This window comes from Hylobates moloch, unplaced genomic scaffold (assembly GCF_009828535.3).
Source record: "Hylobates moloch isolate HMO894 unplaced genomic scaffold, HMol_V3 SCAFFOLD_6, whole genome shotgun sequence".
In the NCBI taxonomy this organism is placed as follows: Eukaryota; Metazoa; Chordata; class Mammalia; order Primates; family Hylobatidae; genus Hylobates; species Hylobates moloch.
In genome coordinates this window covers 18037728-18058807 of record NW_026652281.1, presented here as the reverse complement: position 1 = coordinate 18058807, position 21080 = coordinate 18037728, and the positions used below count along the sequence as shown (strand labels likewise).

The 21080-nt window shown below is 36.4% G+C and overlaps 1 pseudogene; it reads left to right on the top strand.

Annotated features, from left to right (window-relative positions):
* Positions 1 to 18146, top strand: part of LOC116470443 (ADP-ribosylation factor-like protein 2-binding protein) — a 56178-nt pseudogene extending 38032 nt beyond the window's left edge.
* The last annotated feature ends 2934 nt before the right edge of the window (positions 18147 to 21080 follow it).

Genomic DNA, 21080 nt, shown 5'->3' with positions numbered 1-21080 from the left:
ATATTATGCAATGTTTGACATTTTTTCAATTAACTTGCAAGGACCTGGAGGATATCAAAATGAAAGACATTACATCTGTCTTCAAGAAAACCTCTCCTGGTCTGGTTGTAATAAAGACAAATAATAAATATAAAATTCTAAATAAAAGAAGTAAAAGCTGTTCAAAAGGAATACACAAAGTCTTAAAGGAGCTAAGAAAGGGCATCAACCTAAAGCTTGAAAAATCACACACGACTTTTCAGAGTCTACATGTCATTTGATATATCTTAAAAGGAATCCAGGGTTGGAGAGAGGATCAAGATGAAGCTGAAGACTTAAGGAAGGGTCATATATTGAAGAATAATAAGTAGTAACCTAAAGATTCAATTTTATCCTCTGAACAATAAGCATTCAATGAAGTATTTTAAGCATGAGATGAACACAGCTATATGCACACTTAGAAAGTCCTTCCAAGAATGGATATTAGTTATTAATAGATTGAAGATACACTATATTGAGTGGATTAAGTTTGGCTGCACTTAACAGAAATCACAAAATAGCAGTAGCTAAGTGCAAAGGTAGGCGGATACAAGATAATGTATTGGCTTCACTATCACCATCGTGAAGGACCTGTCATCTTTTTCTGTCATCCTTTTAGTGTTTGGCTAAAATTCTCAAGTTCAGCCCCAGATGATAACTGGGGTTGTACTGAATATTCCAAAATGGAACAGAATCTGTTATACAGATTATACAAAACAGAGAAAGAACTATTGAGTAGTTAACTAGCTGTATGCCTGGGTAACATTGATAGATGCTGTTAAAATAATTCAGAAGAGTTCTAATGAGAACTGGCACTTGGCAGTATCTGTGAAAGTACAAAGAAGGGAATGAATTCCAGAGATACTAAAAATGTTAGTGGAGATTTTTTCAATATTAGCAATTTGCTAAGTAATTGTGATTTTGGCTTTTGCTTTTAAGTGGAAATACCAAAAGTACATAAGGGAAGAACATTTTCCATTTTGTACCTGATGAATTTGAAGTCTATAGGGGCATTTAAATATATATCTACACCTATATCTCTTCTTTATTTAGCCTATAAGAAAAGAGGTAAATGGATGGGAGCATATACAAATACATAGAATAAGGGAGATATAAAGACGTGTTACTATAAGTATAGTTCAGAGTGAACAGTCAGTGGAAGGCAGGCAGCATAGTATAAAAAAGCCTGTTATGACGATACTAAAATTCTTTGAGTGAAACACGGCTAAAAAGGAGTTTAAAATATCAGAAAGGACCAAATGGCTTAAAGATAATTGCTATATACTTGTCCCAATCTAAGGAAGAATCTGTATTTATCAAATATCAACTATGTGTCACCTGCGGTAGCAGTGCTCTGCATAAATTGTCATAAAATAGCAATAATAACTAAGATGTGTTTCCTGTTAGTAAGCACCATCAAATAGCTTTGTGTGATACAATTTATTTAATCTGTACACTAACTCTATGAGATAGATACCATTATCTACAACTTTTAGGTGAGAATATTCAAGTACAGAATGATTAAGTAGATTGCTTAGATTTGTAGTTAATAGAAGTAACAGGAACCCAAATTGACATAGTCTGCCTCCAGAGTTTGCATTTCCAAGTAATGCACTACACATTCTTACCACAGCTATCAGAAGCATTTTATTATTATGCAAAATTTACAGATGAGAAAATTATGGCTTACAGATGTATCAACATTAGTAATTTTGATTTCTTCTGTAAAGCAGATGGTCATATAGAACACTTCGGGTCTTTCTATTATATTTACAATGCAGAGGTGGCTCCAAAACTGTATAACAAATAAATATTTTGGTTTTGGATCTGAATCATTTCTCATACCAAATACTCAAATGATACAATATCTGTTTAATTTTGCTTAGTTTTCAAAGACTTGATCTTAAATCAATATGTACATGAATCAAACATTTCCAACTTGCATTTGTTCTTATTCTTAATGTGTTGGTGAAGATAGGAATGTGATTTATGTCTGAAATTATACTTTTCAACAGAGTAGGAAAGTTTTAAAACAGTTTTTAACAATTGTGAATGGGAGTTTGCTCATGATTTGGCTATTATTGGCGTATAGGAATGCTTGTGATTTTTGCACATTGATTTTGTATCCGGAGACTTTGCTAAAGTTGCTTATCAGCTTAAGGAGTTTTGGGGCTGAGACAATGAGGTTTTGAACAGACACTTTTCAAAAGAAGACATTTATGTGGCCAAAAAACATATGAAAAAAAGCTCATCATCACTGGTCATTAGAGAAATGCAAATCAAAACCACAATGAGATACCATCTCACAACAGTTAGAATGGCAATCATTAAAAAGTCAGGAAATAACAGATACTGGAGAGGATGTGGAGAAATAGGAACACTTTTACACTGTTGGTAGGAATGTAAATTAGTTCAACCATTGTGGAAGACAGTGTGGCAATTCCTCAAGGATCTAGAACTAGAAATACCATTTGACCCAGCAATCCCATTACTGGATATATACCCAAAAGATTATAAATTATGCTACTGTAAAGACACATGCACATGTGTGTTTATTGCAGCACTATTCACAATAGCAAAGACTTGGAATCAACTCAAATGCCTATCAATGATAGGCTGGATAAAGAAAATGTGGCACATATATACCATGTAATACTATGCAGCCATAAAAAAGAATTAGTGTATGTCCTTTGAAGAGACATAGATGAAGCTGGAAACCATCATTCTCAGCAAACTAACACAGGAACAGAAAACCAAACACTCCATGTTCCCACTCATAAGTGGGAGTTGAATAGTGAGAACATATGGGCGCAGGGAAGGGAACACCACACACCAGGGCCTGCCCGGGGGTGGGGGGCAAGGGGAGGGATAGCATTAAGAGAAATACCTAATGTAGATGACGGGTTGATAGGTGTAGCAAACCACCATGGCACATGTATACCTATGTAACAAACCTGCACGTTCTGCATATGTATTCCAGAACTTAAAAATATATATATAAAAAATCTCAAAAACAAACAAAAAAAGTTTTTAAGGCCAAACTGTGATCCTTTCCCAGACGGCAACATGGCCTACTTATGTATAATGATAGTTTTTATTGCTTATATCCCATACTTTAACACTGATATTGAACACATCAAATGTTAATGTGTGATCTGATACCAATAATGATTTACTTAGCACTTAAACTGCTTATATTGGATGGCACCTGAAAAGTATAAGAACAACTGGAGTCAGAGAAGGGAAAAAGAGTAAAACACAGGAATTGAGTCTTCAACTGCGAAATAGTTCCCATTTTTACCTGTGCGTTCAAAATAAAAGAAACTTTTCACTTATAAGTTGGAACTAAAAACTGAGCACACATGGCCATAAACATGAGAACAATAGACACCGCAGACTACTAGAGAGGGGAGGGAGAGGTGGGGGTTGAAGAACTACTTATTGGGCACTATGCTCACTCCTCGGATGATGGGAACCGTATCCCAAACCTCAGCACTGCAGAATATACCCATGTAACAAACCTGTAAATGTACCTCCTGTATCTAAAATACAAGTTGAAGTTCTTTTTTAAAAAAGAAAAAATATGAAAGAACCAAACACAAAAATTGTAGTTCTGAATCCTGTTTTATAATTTCATCACATATTTTTGGTATACTTCTACTTAGAATCACCAATCTGCTACAGAGGCAAAGAGTGACACAATTTTTAGATAAGTGAAAATGCAGATTAATATGTAGAGAGTAAATTATACAATTAATCATATTAATAATTGTAGAGTTGAAGATTAACACCATTTTTCCTATAATAAACCTATTTATCTCTGAAAAAGTAATAACCTATGTCATATTTTATTATAAAATAATATATTCTTGTTACAATAAATGAAATAGAGTTACATACAAATAAAACCCTTATCATCTGAACACTCATTTTTCTCCTTCCATATATATAAAGTTAGTAGCTTATTATATATTCTCCATGTACTTACAAACAATACAAGCATTATGGTATGCACTTGTTTTCAGGGTTTTTGTATTTTATAAAGACATAAAATTATGCTATAAATATTACAACTTTAAAAACTGAATTATCACTTACCATTGCATACATACATTTTTATTTTAATAAATATTAGCCAGTTGGTTACAAAAATGCATGTAACAATCTCGTTTCCACTTTCCATCACCAAGTATGAATGTACTATTTTCTTCCCACTCCTGTCAGGAATAGTTGAAATCTTTCTGTACAGTTTTTGCCATTTCCTTTTAGCTACTAGTCAATGTGATCCTCTTACATTTTTATTGGATATTTGAAAGTTCTCTTCTGGGATATCTTATCTTGTTTGTTAATTGTTCTATTAGATTAGTTGTCTAGTTTTGCATCATTTTAAGAACACTTTGGTGATAATAGACATTAAGCATTTCTCATTTCACACACTCATATATGCAATATGTATGTATACGTACATACAAATCTATGATTTGTCTATTGTTTTCTTTTGTGGAATTTTTGCAACAAAAATTTTTAAATAGTCATATATTTCTCTTAATTTTTGTTATGGCTTTGCAATTCACAATCTTGGTTAAAACTAATTTAAATTCCCACCAGCAGTGTATAAGTGTTCCCTTTTCTGTGTAGTTTTGTTTTTTTTTCTTTTATTGACTCTTGCATAGTCACCATTATGACTGATACAAGATGGTATCTCATTGTGGTTTCGATTTGCATTCCTCTAAGGATTAGTAATAAGGAGCAGTTTTCCACATGTTTGTTGTCCACTTACATGTCTTCTTTGGAGAAATATCTGTTCATGGCCTTTGCTCATTTTTAACTGGATTATTCATTTTTTGATTGTTGATTTTTAAAAACCCCTTGTATTATAGATCCTGGGCAATAGATCTTTGTCAGATGCAGAGTTTGCAAATATTTTCCCCCATTCTGTGTGTTTTCTGTTTACTCTGTTGATAATTTTTTTACTATGCAGAAGCTCTTTAATTTAATCAGGTCATGCTTGTCGATTTTTGTTATCATTGCAATTGTTTTTAGAGACTAAGCCACAAATTCTTTGCTAAAGCCCATGTCAGGAAGGTTATTTCCTAGGTTTTCTTGTAAGATTTGTATAATTTGAGATTATAAATTTAAAGTATTAGTACATCTTGAGTTAATTATTATATAAGAGTCCAGTTGTATTATTCTACATATGGCTAGCCAGCTATCTCAGAACCATTTACAGAATAAGGAGTCTTTTCCCATGGTTTATTTTGTCAACATTGTCAAAGATCAGATGGCTGTAGGTGTGTGGCTTTATCTCTGGGTGTTCTATTTCGTTCCATTGGACTATGGTCTGTTTTTGTACCAGTACCATCCTGTATTGGTTACTGTAGCCTTACAGCATAGTTTAAAGTTGGGTAATATGATGTCTCTGGTGTTGTTCTTTTTGCTTAGGATTGCTTTGGCTATTCAGGTTCTTTTCTGGTTCCACATTAAGTTTAGAATCATTTTCTCAAATTCTGTGAAAAAAATGACCTTGGCATTTTAATAGAAATGGCAATGAATCTGTAAATTGCTTTGGATATTAGGGCTATTTTAAAGATATTGGTTCTTCCAATCCATGAGCATGGATTACTTTCCCATTTATTTGTATTATCTGTTATTTCTTTCAGCAGTGTTTTGTAACTCTCATTGTAGATATTGTTCATCTCCTTGGTTAGATGTATTCCTAGGTACTTCATTTTTTTGTGGCTATTATAAATGTGGTTGTGCTCTTGATTTGGCTATCAACTGTAACAATATTTATGTATAGAAAAGCTACTGACTTTCGTACATTGATATTGTATCCTGAAACTTTACTGATGTCATTTATCAGGTATAAGAGAATTTTGGTGGAGTCCTTAGGGTTTTCTAGATATAAAAGCATATCACCAGTGAATAAAGATAGTTTGACTTCTTCTCTTCCTATTTGGATGCCTTTTATTTCTTTCTCTTGCCTGAGTGCTCTGGCTAGGACTTCCAGTACCAGCAGTGAGTGTGGGCACACTTGTCTTGTTCCATTTCTCAAAGCAAATGCTTCCAGCTTTTGTCCATTCACTATCATGTTGGCTGTGGATTTGTCACAGACACCTCTTATTATTTTGAGATTTGTGCCTTCAAATGCCTAGTCTGTTGAGAGTTTTTATCATGAAGGGATGTTGGATTTTATCAAAGGCTTTTTCTGTACCTATTGAAATAATCATATAGTTTTTGTTTTTGATTCTGTTTATGTAATGAATCATATTTATTGATTTGCATATGTTGAACCAACCTTGCATTCCAGGCATAAAGCCTACTTAATCATGGTGAATTATCTTTTTGATGTGCTTCTGAATTTGGTTTTCTAGTATCATGTTGAGGATTTTCATGTCTATGTTCATCAGGGACACTGGCCTGTAGTTTCCCTTTTTCATTGCATCTCCACCATACTTTGGTATCCGGGTGATGCTGGCTTCATAAAATTAGTTAGGAAGGAGCCCCTCCTCCTTGATTTTTTGGAAGAGTCTCAGTAAGATTTGCAGCGGTTCTTCTTTGTGTATCTGGTAGAATTTGACTGTGAATATATATGATCTAAGACTTTTTTGGTTGGAAAGTTTTCTAATTCCTTACTCAATTTAGGAACATATTATTTATCTGTTTGGGTTTTCACTTTCTTCCTGGTACAGTCTTGGTAGGTTGTGTGTCTTGGAAATTATCAGTTTTCTCTAGATTTTCTAATTTCTGTTCATAGAGGTGATCATAACTGTCTCTGAGTTTCTTTTGTATTTCTGTGGGGTCCATTGTAATGTCATATTTGTCATTTCTGATTGTGTTTATTTGGACCTTCTCTCTTTTTTCTTTGCTAATCTACCTAGTGATCTATCAATCTTGTTTACCCTTTCAAATAACAAGCTCTTGGTTTCTTTGATCATTTTAGTGATTTTTGCATCTCAATTTCTTTCAGTTCTTCTCTTATTTCTTCTCTGATTTGTTCTTTTATTCTAGTTCCTCTAGGTGTGATGTTAGGTTGTTAATTTGAGATCTTTCTAATTTCTTAATGGAGGTATTTAGCACTATAAACTTTCCTCTTAACTCTGCTTTAGCTGCATTCCAAAGACTTCACTAAGTTGTCTCTATTTTTATTAATTTCAAAGAAATTTATTTCTGCCTTAACTTTATTTTTTACTAGAGTTATTTCAGAGCAAGTTGTTTAATTTCCATATTTTGTGTAGTTTTGAGACATCATCTTAGCACTAATTTCTATTTTTATTGTGCTGTGTCCAAGAGTGTGCTTGTACAATGTCAATTTTTTAAAATTTATTGAGACTTGCTTTATGATTCAGTATGTGGCCAATCTTCAAATATATTCCACGTGCTGATGAGAAGAATGTATATTCTGTGGTTATTGGGTATACTATTCTGTAGATTTCTTTTGGGTCCAGTTTGTCAAATGTCAAATGTAAGGCCAGAATTTCTTTGTTTTCTGCCTCAATTAGGTGTCTAATGCTGTCAGTGGGATGTTGATGTTCCCCACTACACTTATGTGGCTGTCTTAATATTTTCTTAGGTCTAGAAGAACTTGTTTTATGAATCTGGTGCTCCACTGTTGGGTGCATATATATTTAGGATAGTCTTGTCAAATTGAACTATTTATCATTATATAGTGGCTTTTTCTGTCCTTCCTGATTGTTGTTGGTCTAAAGTCTGTTTTATCCGATATAAGGACAGTAGCTCCTGATGTTGGTTTTCCATTTGTATGGTAGTTATTTCTCCATCCCTTTACTTTGAGCCTACTGGTGTTATCACATGTGAGATGGATCTCTTGAAGACAACAGATGTCACAAATATCACATTATTTTGGAATAAAATTTCTATTATCAGACCCCAAAGATTTCCAGATAAGAAAACTAATATCTTATAATCCCTAAAATAATAGCCAGTGTTACATTTGATAATTATTTTGAAACTTAAAAATAAGAACAATACATAACCTTTATCTTCTTGTTCTCTTTTGTTTTCACTTCTTCATTCTCATGCCAATCTCACTTATTTTCTCAGATACTCCCTGCCTGCTTACATTGATAATATAAATGCAGTCTTATTATCATAAGACTGTATGTGTAGGACAAAGTAATCAAACAATTGGGTGAAAGTGGTCTTGTTTGTAAACATAAATTTGCTGCAATTTTTTCCAATTGACATGTTGTTTGACTAAAACAGCAAATCCATTTGGGTGAAACTGATTATTCAGTCAGTGTTGCTTTTACAAAGCATCAACTTATCTATCAGAAAACAAAAGCATTGTTACTTTTCACCCCAGAGCTATACACTCCCTAGAAAGTATGACTTCATCTTGAAGGCATGCCATTTCTGCAGCCTTAATGAGATCTGTGGAAATTGAAATGACGGGTATACAATCCTTCATAGGCAGCAGAAGACAAGTTTTCCAAACCTTTAGGTGATGTAGCCATTAATACTGAAGATTTTTTTTTCTCATGGAACGTGGTTATATTTTCTATCTAGAGAAGTTTATATAAGAAACTCAAAATCAACATTTCTAAATGTTTCTATTGTGCCAAGAATTGCTCTAAATACTTTATATTTATTAACTCATTTAGCCTTCACAGGAAACCTATGAGGCATCTATATCTGAATATATAATTATTATCATCACTAGTCACACTTTATAAATAAAGGATTTATAAAATGATCATCTAGCAAGTAATTTGAATGAGAGGTCAAAACTAGGCAGTCTGTCTTGAGTGTGTGTGTTTCATCACTATCTTATACCACTTATAAAGACAACAAGAACTAAAAGATTTATTGTTTTTCTAAAAACTTCCTCTGCATTAACTTTTAATGTGTGCAATCAAATCAAAATTTCTAATAAGAACAATAATAACGACAGCAGCAACAACCAAACCCCACATCAAAAATAGCTGGTTACTTCATAAGAAAAGGATAAATGAAAAAAGTATGCATACCTAGATTGTGTATTTTAATATCTTTTTTTTTAGGCCACAGTAAGCAGGAAGATTAATATTTCTGTGCTTTGCATCACAAATTATACCACTTGATATATTACCACTTTTTCTGATGATGATTTTGAAATAATGATTTTTAAATTCGTACAGTGAATAAATGCCATTTTGCTGATTAAAAAGAAATGAAAAAGGAAAGCTACTTACTCTCCTTTACTGATTCTCTCATTGAATTAATATGTATTGAATACACACTCTTCTTGTCTTACACTGTAGGTGTTGTTTTTACAGCTAAGAAAAAGGTCCCTGTTATAATGCAGTTTGCATTCTAGTGGGAGAGGCAGATAGAAAAGAAGTAGTTAGGCAATATAGTGTAAGATAGCGATAAATACTAGAAAGGAAAGAAAGCAGGACAAAGGGAAAGTGAATCCAGGAGGGAAGACTCTGGGAAAATGACATTGAAGTAAAAACTCAAATTATGAGTAGCAACACATATAGTCTGAGCAGAAGGGCAAGCGTAAATAAATGCTCTGAGGTGGGGACTAATCTAACATGTCCAGAGCAGTTCAGAGAGCAGTGCAATGGCAGAAAAATGAGGGAGGGGACAGTGGTAGATGTCGAGGTCAGAGAGATAGGCAGGGACCAGATGGGTGGCAACTTGTGAGATATGATACAGATATGAGTTTCATCCTATGTGTTTCACTGAAGAGTTGCAATCAGGACCATGATTTGATTTGTTTTGAATATGGCTACTGTGTAAAGACAAAACTATAGCAGGCAGTGGGAGAGGGCAGAACAATCAGCAGGTCACTGCAGACATCCAGGCTAGAGATGATATTGCTTGCATAAGAACGCTAGTAATGGAAGTGGGGAGAAGTGGAGATTCAGAATCTATATGAAGGTAGAGAAAACAGGATTTGCTGATGGATTAAAGGCGGAGTAGGAAGGAAAACAAAAGATCAAAGATGATCCAACTGCTTCCTTCCATCTGTGTGGAAGAAAAAAGAACAACTTGAATGAATAGCAAAACAGCCTGAATTCAGATTACAATTATTACAGAATTTTAAAATTAAGTAAATTTGGAACATCATACTGTTTTCATTTCCCATTAAGTTTTTAATTCCAAATGGGTTTTCAACAAGATTTCCATTGCTTTTCTTCTTTACCATTCAATTATTTCAATTTATTCTCCTTGCATAAGAAGGAACCTGTGGGCAATTAAATCCACTAATATTAATTTTTCACTAGTCTATTTGGTTATTTTTCTGGCTAAAGTAATTTTTTTAAATTTTTTTTTGAAACGGAGTCTTGCTCTGTCGCCCAGGCAGAAGTGCAGTGGCGCAATCTCGGCTCACTGCAAGCTCCACCTCCCAGGTTCACGCCATTCTCCTGCCTCAGCCTCCCGAGTAGCTGGGACTACGGGCGCCCGCCACCACACCCGGCTAATTTTTTTGTATTTTTAGTAGAGACGAGGTTTCACCATGTTGGCCAGGATGGTCTTGATCTCCTGACCTTGTGATCCGACCGCCTCGGCCTCCCAAAGTGCTGGGATTACAGGCTTGAGCCACTGTGCCCGGCCTAAAACAATTTTTAAAACATTTGCAAAACTGAACAATCTCAGTAATCTTTAATGCATTTTACTTCTAGTTTTTCTTTAGCAAGGTGCCTTGCATAATCAAATTTTCAAAAGGCTACTGTGTTTAGCTTGTTAATACTTACATTTTGAGCGGTTTTGAGTGAGTTTCCTAATCCTGAGTTCTAGTTTGATTGCACTGTGGTCTGAGAGACAGTTTGTTACAATTTTTGTTCTTTTACGTTTGCTGAGGAGTGCTTTACTTACAACTATGTGGTCAATTTTGGAATAGGTGTGGTGTGGTGCTGAAAAGAATGTATATTCTGTTGATTTGGGGTGGAGAGTTCTGTAGATGTCTATTAGGTCCCCTTGGTGCAGAGCTGAGTTCAATTCCTAGATATCCTTGCTAACTTTCTGTCTCATTGATCTGTCTAATGTTAACAGTAGGGTGTTAAAGTCTCCCGTTATTATTGTGTGGGAAACTGAACAACCTGCTCCTGAATGACTACTGGGTACATAACAAAATGAAGACAGAAATAAAGATGTTCTTTGAAACCAATGAGAACAAAGACACAACATACCACAATCTGTGGGACACATTCAAAGCAGTGTGCAGAGGGAAATTTATAGCACTAAATGCCCACAAGAGAAAGCAGAAAAGATCTAAAATTGACACCCTAACATCACAATTAAAAGAACTAGAAAAGTAAGAGCAAACACATTCGAAAGCCAGCAGAAGGCAAGAAATAACTAAGATCAGAGCAGAACTGAAGGAGATAGAGATATAAAAAAATTCAATTTATTCTGCTGGCATAAGAAGGAACCTCTGGGCAACAAAATCCCTCAAAAAATCAATGAATCCAGGAGCTGGTTTTTTAAAAACATCAACAAAATTGATAGACCGCTAGCAAGACTAATAAAGAAGAAAAGAGAAGAATCAAATAGATGCAATAAAAAATGATAAAGGGGATATCACCACCTATCCCACAGAAATACAAACTACCATCAGAGAATACTACAAACACCTCTATACAAATAAACTAGAAAATCTAGAAGAACTGGATAAATTCCTGGACACATACACCCTCCCAGGGCTAAACCAGGAAGAAGTTGAATCCCTGAATAGAACAATAACAGGCTCTGAAATTGAAGCAATAATAGCCTATCAACCAAAAAAAGTCCAGGACCAGATGAATTCACAGCCAAAATCTACCAGAGGTACAAGGAGGAGCTGGTACCATTCCTTCTGAAACTATTCCAATCGATAGAAAAAGAGGGAAGCCTCCCTAACACATTTTATGAGGCCAGCATCATCCTGATACCAAAGCCTGGCAGAGACACAACCAAAAAAGAGAATTTTAGACCAATATCCCTGATGAATATTGATGCAAAAATCCTCAATAAAATACTGGCAAACTGAATCCAACAACACATCAAAAAGCTTTTTCATCATGATCAAGTGGGCTTCATCCCTGGGATGCAAGGCTGATTCAACATATACAAATCAACAAACGTAATCCATCACATAAGCAGAACCAAAGACAAAAACCATGTGATTATCTCAATAGATGCAGAAAAGGCCTTTGAGAAAATTCAACAGCCCTTCATGCTAAAAACTCTCAATAAATTAGGTATTGATGGGACATATCTAAAAATAATAAGAGCTATCTATGACAAACCCACAGCCAGTATCACACTGAATGGGCAAATACTGGAAGCACTGCCTTTGAAAACTGGCACAAGACAGGGATGCCCTCTCTCACCACTCCTATTCAACATAGTGTTGGAAGTTCTGGCCAGGGCAATCAGCCAGGAGAAAGGAATAAAGGGTATTCAATTAGGAAAAGAGGAAGTCAAATTGTCCCTGTTTGCAGATGACATGATTGTATATCTAGAAAACCCCATCGTCTCAGCCCAAAATCTCCTGAAGCTGATAAGCAACTTCAGCAAAGTCTCAGGAGACAAAATCAATGTGCAAAAATCACAAGCATTCCTATACACCAATAATAGACAAACAGAGAGCCAAATCATGAGTGAACTCCCATTCATACTTGCTTCAAAGAGAATAAAATACCTAGGAATACAACTTACAAGGGATGTGAAGGACTTCTTCAAGGAGAACTACAAACCACTGCTCAACAAAATAAAGGAGGACACAAACAAATGGAAGAACATTCCATGTTCATGGATAGGAAGAATCAGTATCATGAAAATGGCCATACTGCCCAAGGTAATTTATAGATTCCACGCCATCCCCATCAAGCTACCAATGACTTTCTTCGCAGAATTGGAAAAAACTACTTTAAAGTTCATATGGAACCAAAAAAAAAGCCTGCATTGCCAAGTCAATCCTAAGCCAAAAGAACAAAGCTGGAGGCATCATGCTACCTGACTTTAAACTATACTACAAGGCTACAGTAACCAAAACAGCATGGTACTGGTACCAAAACAGAGAGATAGACCAATGGAACAGAACATAGCCCTCGGAAATAATATCACACATCTACAACCATCTGATCTTTGACAAACCTGACAAAAACAAGCAATGGGAAAAGGATTCCCCATTTAATAAATGGTGCTGGGAAAACTGGCTAGCCATATGTGGAAAGCTGAAACTGGATCCCTTCCTTACACCTTATACAAAAATTAATTCAAGATGGATTAAAGATTTAAATGTTAGACCTAAAACCATAAAAACCCTAGTAGAAAACCAGGCAGTGCCATTCTGGCCCTAGGCATGAGCAAGAACTTCATGACTAAAACACAAAAAGCAATGGCAACAAAAGCCAAAATTGACAAATGGGATCTAATTAAACTAAAGAGCTTCTGCACAGCAAAAGAGACTACCATCAGAGTGAACAGGCAACCTACAGAATGGGAGAAAAATTTTACAATCTACCCATCTGACAAAGGGCTAATATCCAGAATCTACAAAGAACTTAAACAAATTTACAAGAAAAAATCAAACAACCCCATCAGAAAGTGGGGAAAGGATATGAACAGGCACTTCTCAAAAGAAGACATTTATGCAGCCAAAAAACACATGAAGAAATGCTCATTATCACTGGCCATCAGAGAAATGCAAATCAAAACCATAATGAGATACCACCTCACACCAGTTAGAATGGCGATCATTAAAAATCAGGAAACAACAGGTGCTGGAGAGGATGTGGAGAAATAGGAACACTTTTACACTGTTGCTGGGACTGTAAACTAGTTCAACCATTGTGGAAGACAGTGTGGCGACTCCTCAAGGATCTAGAACTAGAAATACCATTTGACCCAGCCATCCCATTACTGGGTATATACCCAAAGGATTCTAAGTCATCCTGCTATAAAGACACATGCACACATATGTTCACTGCGGCACTATTCACAATAGCAAAGACTTGGAAACAACCCAAATGTCCACCAATGATAGATTGGGTTAAGCAAACGTGGCACATATATACCATGGAATACTATGCAGCCATAAAAAAGGATGGTTCATGTCCTTTGTAGGGACATGGATGAAGCTGGAAACCATCACTCTCAGCAAACTGTTGCAAGGACAAAAAACCAAACACCACATGTTCTCACTCACAGGTGGGAATTGAACAATGAGAACACTTGGACACAGGAAGGGGAACATCACACACCGGGGCCTGTCGTGGGGTTGGGGGAGGTATAGCATTAGGAGATATACCTAATGTCAATGATGAGTTAATGGGTGCGGCACACCAACATGGTACATGTATACATATGTAACAAACCTGCACGTTGTGCACATGTACCCTAGAACTTAAACTATAATAATAAAAAAGAAACTGAAAAAAATCATACCAAAAAAATTACGTTTTGAGTCATCTTGATTTATAGCTCTTGACCTTCAAAAGAAATGCTCAAGTGGAGAAAAATACATAGTTTCTTATCATTCAGAATAGTGAAATTCCTAAAGGTAGGAAAAATTAAGGAATATGATTGCCTTCAGCCCTGCCTTCAGCAGTAAACTTGTGACTCACCTGTAATGGAAAGGTCATATAATATGGAATATGCGGCAGCTGAATGAATGTGTGACAACAAGAACCTGAAGCTGTTCTTGGATCTACAATGTCCTATTTATTCTATGCCCAACGCTTGGAGCTTGACATTTTTAACGGTACATCTGAGCTGAACTAAGAGGAGAAAGCCAAAACAGCATTTTGGTTTAAGCATAAGGACTTTTGAAACAATTTCAGCAATCATCTCAAAGCATAGAAATGGTTCCAATATTAATGCAATCACATTCTCTTGCTGTGGCCAACAGTCTCTGCATATTGAATGGGTATTTACTGCTCGTCTCAAGTGAACCAGGGAATTATGCACTACGTTCCTGTTCTTCAAACAAGAAAGTCTCCTCAGCTACTCCTCAAACTTTTCCTCTCTGCAGTTGAAGGGGCTACATTGGATTTTCTAGGAAGTAAGATAGATTTTTCTAAGTGGCTCAACCCTATAGCAACAAACAAGGCTGCTACAGCTTCACATGGTGCCTCAATACTCCTTTCAGCTGGTGGAAACTGCATTCCAAAACCAGATGAAGATTATTTACCTTAGTCTCCAACTGTTTGATCTGGAGTTTGGCCAATCACCCCTCGCCATCAGCTTTCCTCAACCTTACTGACCTCACTGTAAGTCTCAAGTCTTTGCGGTGTTTGCTTTACCTGCCATGTTTTATAATTTCAGCCAAGAATGGCAAAATAAAAAAAACTTATATTTATTAGGTAAGAATAAGGCTTCTAAACTGAATGAATTTCTCCCAAAAAATTTGCCTCAATTAAGGCTTTCTTGATGAAGAAAAACATAGTTCTATGGGTCTAAATTACTCAGAGACTGTGAAAGATCAGGATGGGAATAGGAGAAATGAGCAAAGGAAAGCATGAAGAAAAGTAAAAGGAAGAGGAAGAACAAGCATAAAGGAACAAAGATGAGGTGGGGGAAGCTCCATGTGCTGTGTGTGAATGTGTGTGGCATGGGTGAGTGCTCAGGGAAATCAGCACCAAAGAGTAAGTCATTTCTATTTTCTCAACATTTAAAATATAGACTATATACCTGATGTGCACTTGAGTGGCATTAATTGATAGTGATTTACTTTATTAAAAGTATCATATTCACCATTATGCTTTCAATTCAGTTATAAAGTTGCACTGAATGACCTGTTCATTTGGATTCATTTATGTTCAAGAGGAGGAATGAAATAGAATAAAATATAAATAAATGTATTTTCATAATTGTCATTAATTATTTTAAACTGAGCAAAAATGTTTTCCTTATGTCTCACTTTAGGAAAAATTCTAAATGAAAATTTAACCTCATATATTAGAGAGGGAAAAATGTTTTGTCATTTAAAAAATAATTAATATACTCTTTTTAAAGTAGGATAGGAAATAAGATTCTCAACACATAATGTGACTTCTCAATTTTAAACTCATATCTGCCAAGGATATTTTCTTGGTCATGTTCTCCTCTCTGAGCTCACTCTAAGCAATGCCTTTCAGTTTCACAACTTTAACTCTCACTTTGTAGTGGGTAATTTAAATTTCCTCTCTAGGCCCTGAGCTCTAAATATAAACCTAGAACTGCAGCATCCCTCCTACCTAAAATCAATATTTTAAATTTCTTCAATATTCATCTACTAGGCCGGGCGTGATAGCTCACGCCTGTAATCCCAGCACTTTGGGAGGCCGAGGTGGGCAGATCACGAGATCAGGAGATGGAGACCATCCTGGCTAACACGATGAAACCCCGTCTCTACTAAAACCCCGTCCCTGCTAAAAATACAAAAACAAAATTAGCCAGGCATGGTGGTGGGTGCCTGTAGTCCCAGCTACTCCGGAGGCTGAGGCAGGAGAATGGCGTGAACCCGGGAGGCGGAGCTTGCAGTGACCCGAGACCTGCACTCCAGGCTGGGCAACAGAGCGAGACAACATCTCAGAAAAAAAACTAGACAATATGACAGCACCACCCTTCTGTTCAAAAATTAAACTTGTAATGAATCATTATTATGAAAGATTGTTCAGTCTAAACTCCCCATTTGATTCATCAAAACTGTTCAAAGTTTTGGTCTCAGACTCTCTTTGTAATTTCCTTCCACCACTATCTTTCCTGTACATCATATTCCACACAATCTGAGGTTGCTATTTGTCATGGACATCTTGCAGTTTCTCTCTGTGTGCCTGATCATCTTTACTCCATAGGGCAGCCATGGACATGTGCCCTTCAGATCTCTTTAAGAAAACCTGCTATAGGGAGCAGAGTTAACTGAAAGCCTGCAGCAGCCAGTCCTGTGAATGCTGAGACCACATTTTCCTGGGGCTACTGTTAACCAGTGACTCAGCATAGTAGAATTATGAGTGCTAGCCCATTTCTGCCCTGTGCAGTATGTCTCAAATAGGCAACTTTGATTCATGGAACCCCCATCATCCTGCCTGAGACTTTCTGAGAACAATGCTACAGCCTAGAGCTCTTCCTATCTAATTCTTCCCTCTCTCGTTTTAAAAAGAACAGACATGCATCATGTTCTGAGGCTTTCTTAATCTACTCTTACACCTTCACTCTTTATTCTTCATAAGTGCCTCCTCTAATAAATGTCTAGTACACATAGTCCCATGTTGGTGTCTGCGTCTCAGAAGACCCAAGCTGAAAAACACTTCTCATCTCTGTGTATCTACTTCTACTCATCCTGCAAGATTGAATTCAAATACAATTCATCAGCAATTCTCCAATTAATTATCTGAGAGCAGCTTTTTCTCCTCTGATATATCATATCCTTTCATTCCTCTTTTTATGGTATTTTATTCCTTTAAAAATGTATGAATATGGGATGTCTGCACCCACAGCGGCAGTGGCTGCTGTGCATGCCAACCTATGCGTGGTGGCAGCTGGGAAGCCCAAGGTTGGGCCTCTCTCGCAGGTGCTGACCTAGCGGGGTTGTGAGTGGACAGTGGCCTCAGTGGCCAGCCAGCCAGGTTGAGGCTTTGGATAACAGAGCAGAGCCTGGGCCCAGGCCTGAGCCAGGGCAGGATAGGTGCCCAACAGCCCCTGGCCCACCTGGTGGGTAGGGCAGCAACAGTGGCCTCTTTAGATGGAGAGAGCTTTGCACTGTACTTCACCTCTAATGCAGAATTTGATGCTGTAATCGGATACTTAGGGGATATTATCAAAGATGACAAGTTCTAGTTATTAGAGAAATTTCATGGACAAGTACTACTGGGAGTTTGCAGATGCAGAAGAAAATAAACTCAACTTCATGCCTATTTTTAATGAATATATTTCTTTGGTAGGAAAGTATGTAGAACAGCTGCTGGAGAGGATTCCTGGATTTAACATGGCAGTTTTCACAGCAACATTACAGCACCATAAAGATGAAGTGGCTGGTGACATATTCAACACACCGCTCACATTTATCGATTTTTCTGGCTTTTAAAGAAATATTTCTGGACTACAAAGCAGAGAAAGCAGGCCAGGGACTGGACTTAAGCAGTGGTTTAGTGGTGACTTTGCCGTGCAAATCATCTTCTATGCCAGCTTCCCAGAACAATCTGCTACACTAAGTTCCTGCCTCCAGGCAATGAATGGGAGCATTCTGGATGTTACTGGCCCAATAGGCCAATAGGCTCAGCTAATTGTGACAGAAGAGTACATCTTAGATAGACTGACTCTGCTCTGCAACTCTTCATTCATGTTAAGTATTGATGGGTCAAAACCAAAATGATCTGACATTCCTAGACCTGTTTCTCCTGAAACACTTTTCTGTATTTTATAACCTTAGTACTCTTCCCCAAGTGCTCAGTAACCCTAGTATTCGTCCCCTCCCCAACTAGACACCTCTTTCAGGTGCTCTGAGTCAGATTCCTCTGGAGCAAGCCCATGTCAAGCATTCCACCTAGCCGGGCCCTTCCCGCAGTATATGTGTTGGTATGTCAACACGTCTACCATCACGAACACTTATTGTCCTGGCAGGCTCTGCATGAATCTCTTTGTAAACTCACAGTTCTTTTTTATATGAGTCAGAGTTTCAGTCCTTCAGCCTCAATGGGGCTTTTGAGTATTTGGGAGTACTTATCTAGGGTGTTCCTCAAGCCAGCTGCCTGCCTTGAGATTTCCGAATCTCCCATGTTCACAGCTTCTCTTGGCTATAGGCATCAACAGAAACAGTGAAACTGTATCAGGACTGTTTCTGGAAGTCTTTTTGAACGATTATTTTTGAAAAAATATAGATGAATATGCAGGCTAACCTAGTAAATATAATCTTGAAATTTCCATGATTACCCACTTAAAGATCAAAGTATCCTATGCCGTGTGCTTTTTACTTGTTAATGCTATGAAGACAAAAATGCTTTCTATATTGGTGTTCAATTATATCTTACTGAGCACCAATGAATGTATACTGTGTGCTGGAAGTAGACCAAAAGATATTCTGTTATTATAGCATGTTAAGTGTGTTTATGCATGATTGCAAAAAATGTTTTCCATATAAACCAGTTTGTTAGATTTTTCTGTTGGGGTAGGTAGGGACTCCGTGATTTCTTCTTCCTGTCAAAATCTTTCCTATCAAGATGGTGTTTCACTAGCCTAGCTCAACATGAGTAGGAAATAGTAAACAGCTTTACTGGTCATCTGTCTGCTTTGGTTTAGTACAATGTTTGGTAGAATATTATTTATCAGAAATCACATATGTCACATCTGTATAAGAAGAAGAAACATAGTTGTTCAAGCCCCAATGTGTAACTTTGATTTTTTAAAGTAAAAATAAGAATCTGTATTGAATTTGGATATTCTGGTTTTAAAGGATTAGTTACAAGCTATATATTTTTCTGTACTGATGTGTTGCTTATTTATACTTTGATACCATGAGTAGAAAAAAATACGAATATGTTTTATGCTGAATACTAACATAAAATAAACCATTGTCTGCAATAATTTAAAGACAATTATCCTTATCAAAAGAGAGTAAACATATAGGCCAAGATTTGAAAAATGATTGGTGAGCTTAACTTGAAAAACCTGGGTAAGCATAAAACTAATTTGAATATCATAATGATTCCTTCATGTCTGACAGTCTCCTGAATGATATGTAGTTGTATGATTACCCGTAAAATATCTTTACTCTTCAAGGAAAATTGACATTCCAGGAATTAGCAACAAATCAATCCTGTAGATTCCCATTCTCCTTGCTCATCAGTGTAGTCATGGAAGTACATGTACTCTACTTTGAGATTAATAGTACAGGACTATCATGTTTGTGGACACCAAGATTCATATGAGGATCTTCTACTCTTCATCGTTTGATCTTTCTTTTGCCTCCCTTTCTTTCTTCCCTATTGCAGCCTATCACTCTACCCTTCTCTCCTTTTCCTTCTTCCATTCCTATATTTTACTTTCATCACTCTAACATAAAATGTAATACAGCATAAAAAGAACGCTAACAGGAGAACGACTAGGTGCCATCAGAGGACAGGAGATTATTTCTGAAGACAGGATTGAGAAGGTACATCGTGAGCTCTGTCTTTAAGAAAGATTAAGGGCCAGGTGTGGTAGCTCACACCTGTAATCCCAGCACTTTGGGAGGCTGAGGCAGGCAGATTACCTGAGGTCGGGAGTTCAAGACTAGCCTGACCAACATGGAGAAATCCCATCTCTACTAAAAAAAAAAAAAAAAAAAAAAAAAAATTAGCTGAATGTGGTGGTGCATGCCTATAATCCCAGCTACTCAGGAGGCTGAGGCAGGAGAATCGCTTGAACCCAGGAGGCAGAGGTTGTAGTGAGCCAAGATTGCACCACTGCACTCCAGCCTGGCCAAGAAGAGCAAAACTCTGTCAAAAGAAAAGAAAAGAAAAGAGAAAAGAAAGAGGGAAAGAGAGAGAGAGGAAAATTTCTAGGCAAAAGTAACATTTGCAGTAATAGAAATAAAGAAAGGGACATATTACTTGCTGGTACTGGTGAAGATTTTAAGATTTTATATGTATTAATAGATACATATTAAATATACATAGATAATATAATACATAAGACAATAAAGTTTATATTGCAAAGAATAGGCAAATACATCTTTTATGTCAAAATAGTACCTTTGAAAATTTTCCTGATAGTAATACTGAACTGATGGAGGGTTTAGGCTGGAGATAAAGAATAAGATTTAGATTTAGGAAAGATAATTTTTCTGCTGGTTTAATGGTGGACTAGGGGAGAGGGCTTGAGTAATACCTGGCATAAAACAGATAGTGTACCAATATGTATTTTAATACGTAACTACATTTGCAAATAAACATACATGCAGTCTATTCATACAGGAATTTATTGACATCCACTGAAATGCTTAGCACTGTAGCATGCTCAAATTATTATAAAATATTTACTTGGATATTACCTTAGCTTGGAAATTAGTTCATACATTCAAATAATTACTAAGTTATATGAAATGTGGACCATCTCCATAATAGTGGTTTTAAAAAGGTAATACTCATGGAGTGTGAATCAAGTAAGAA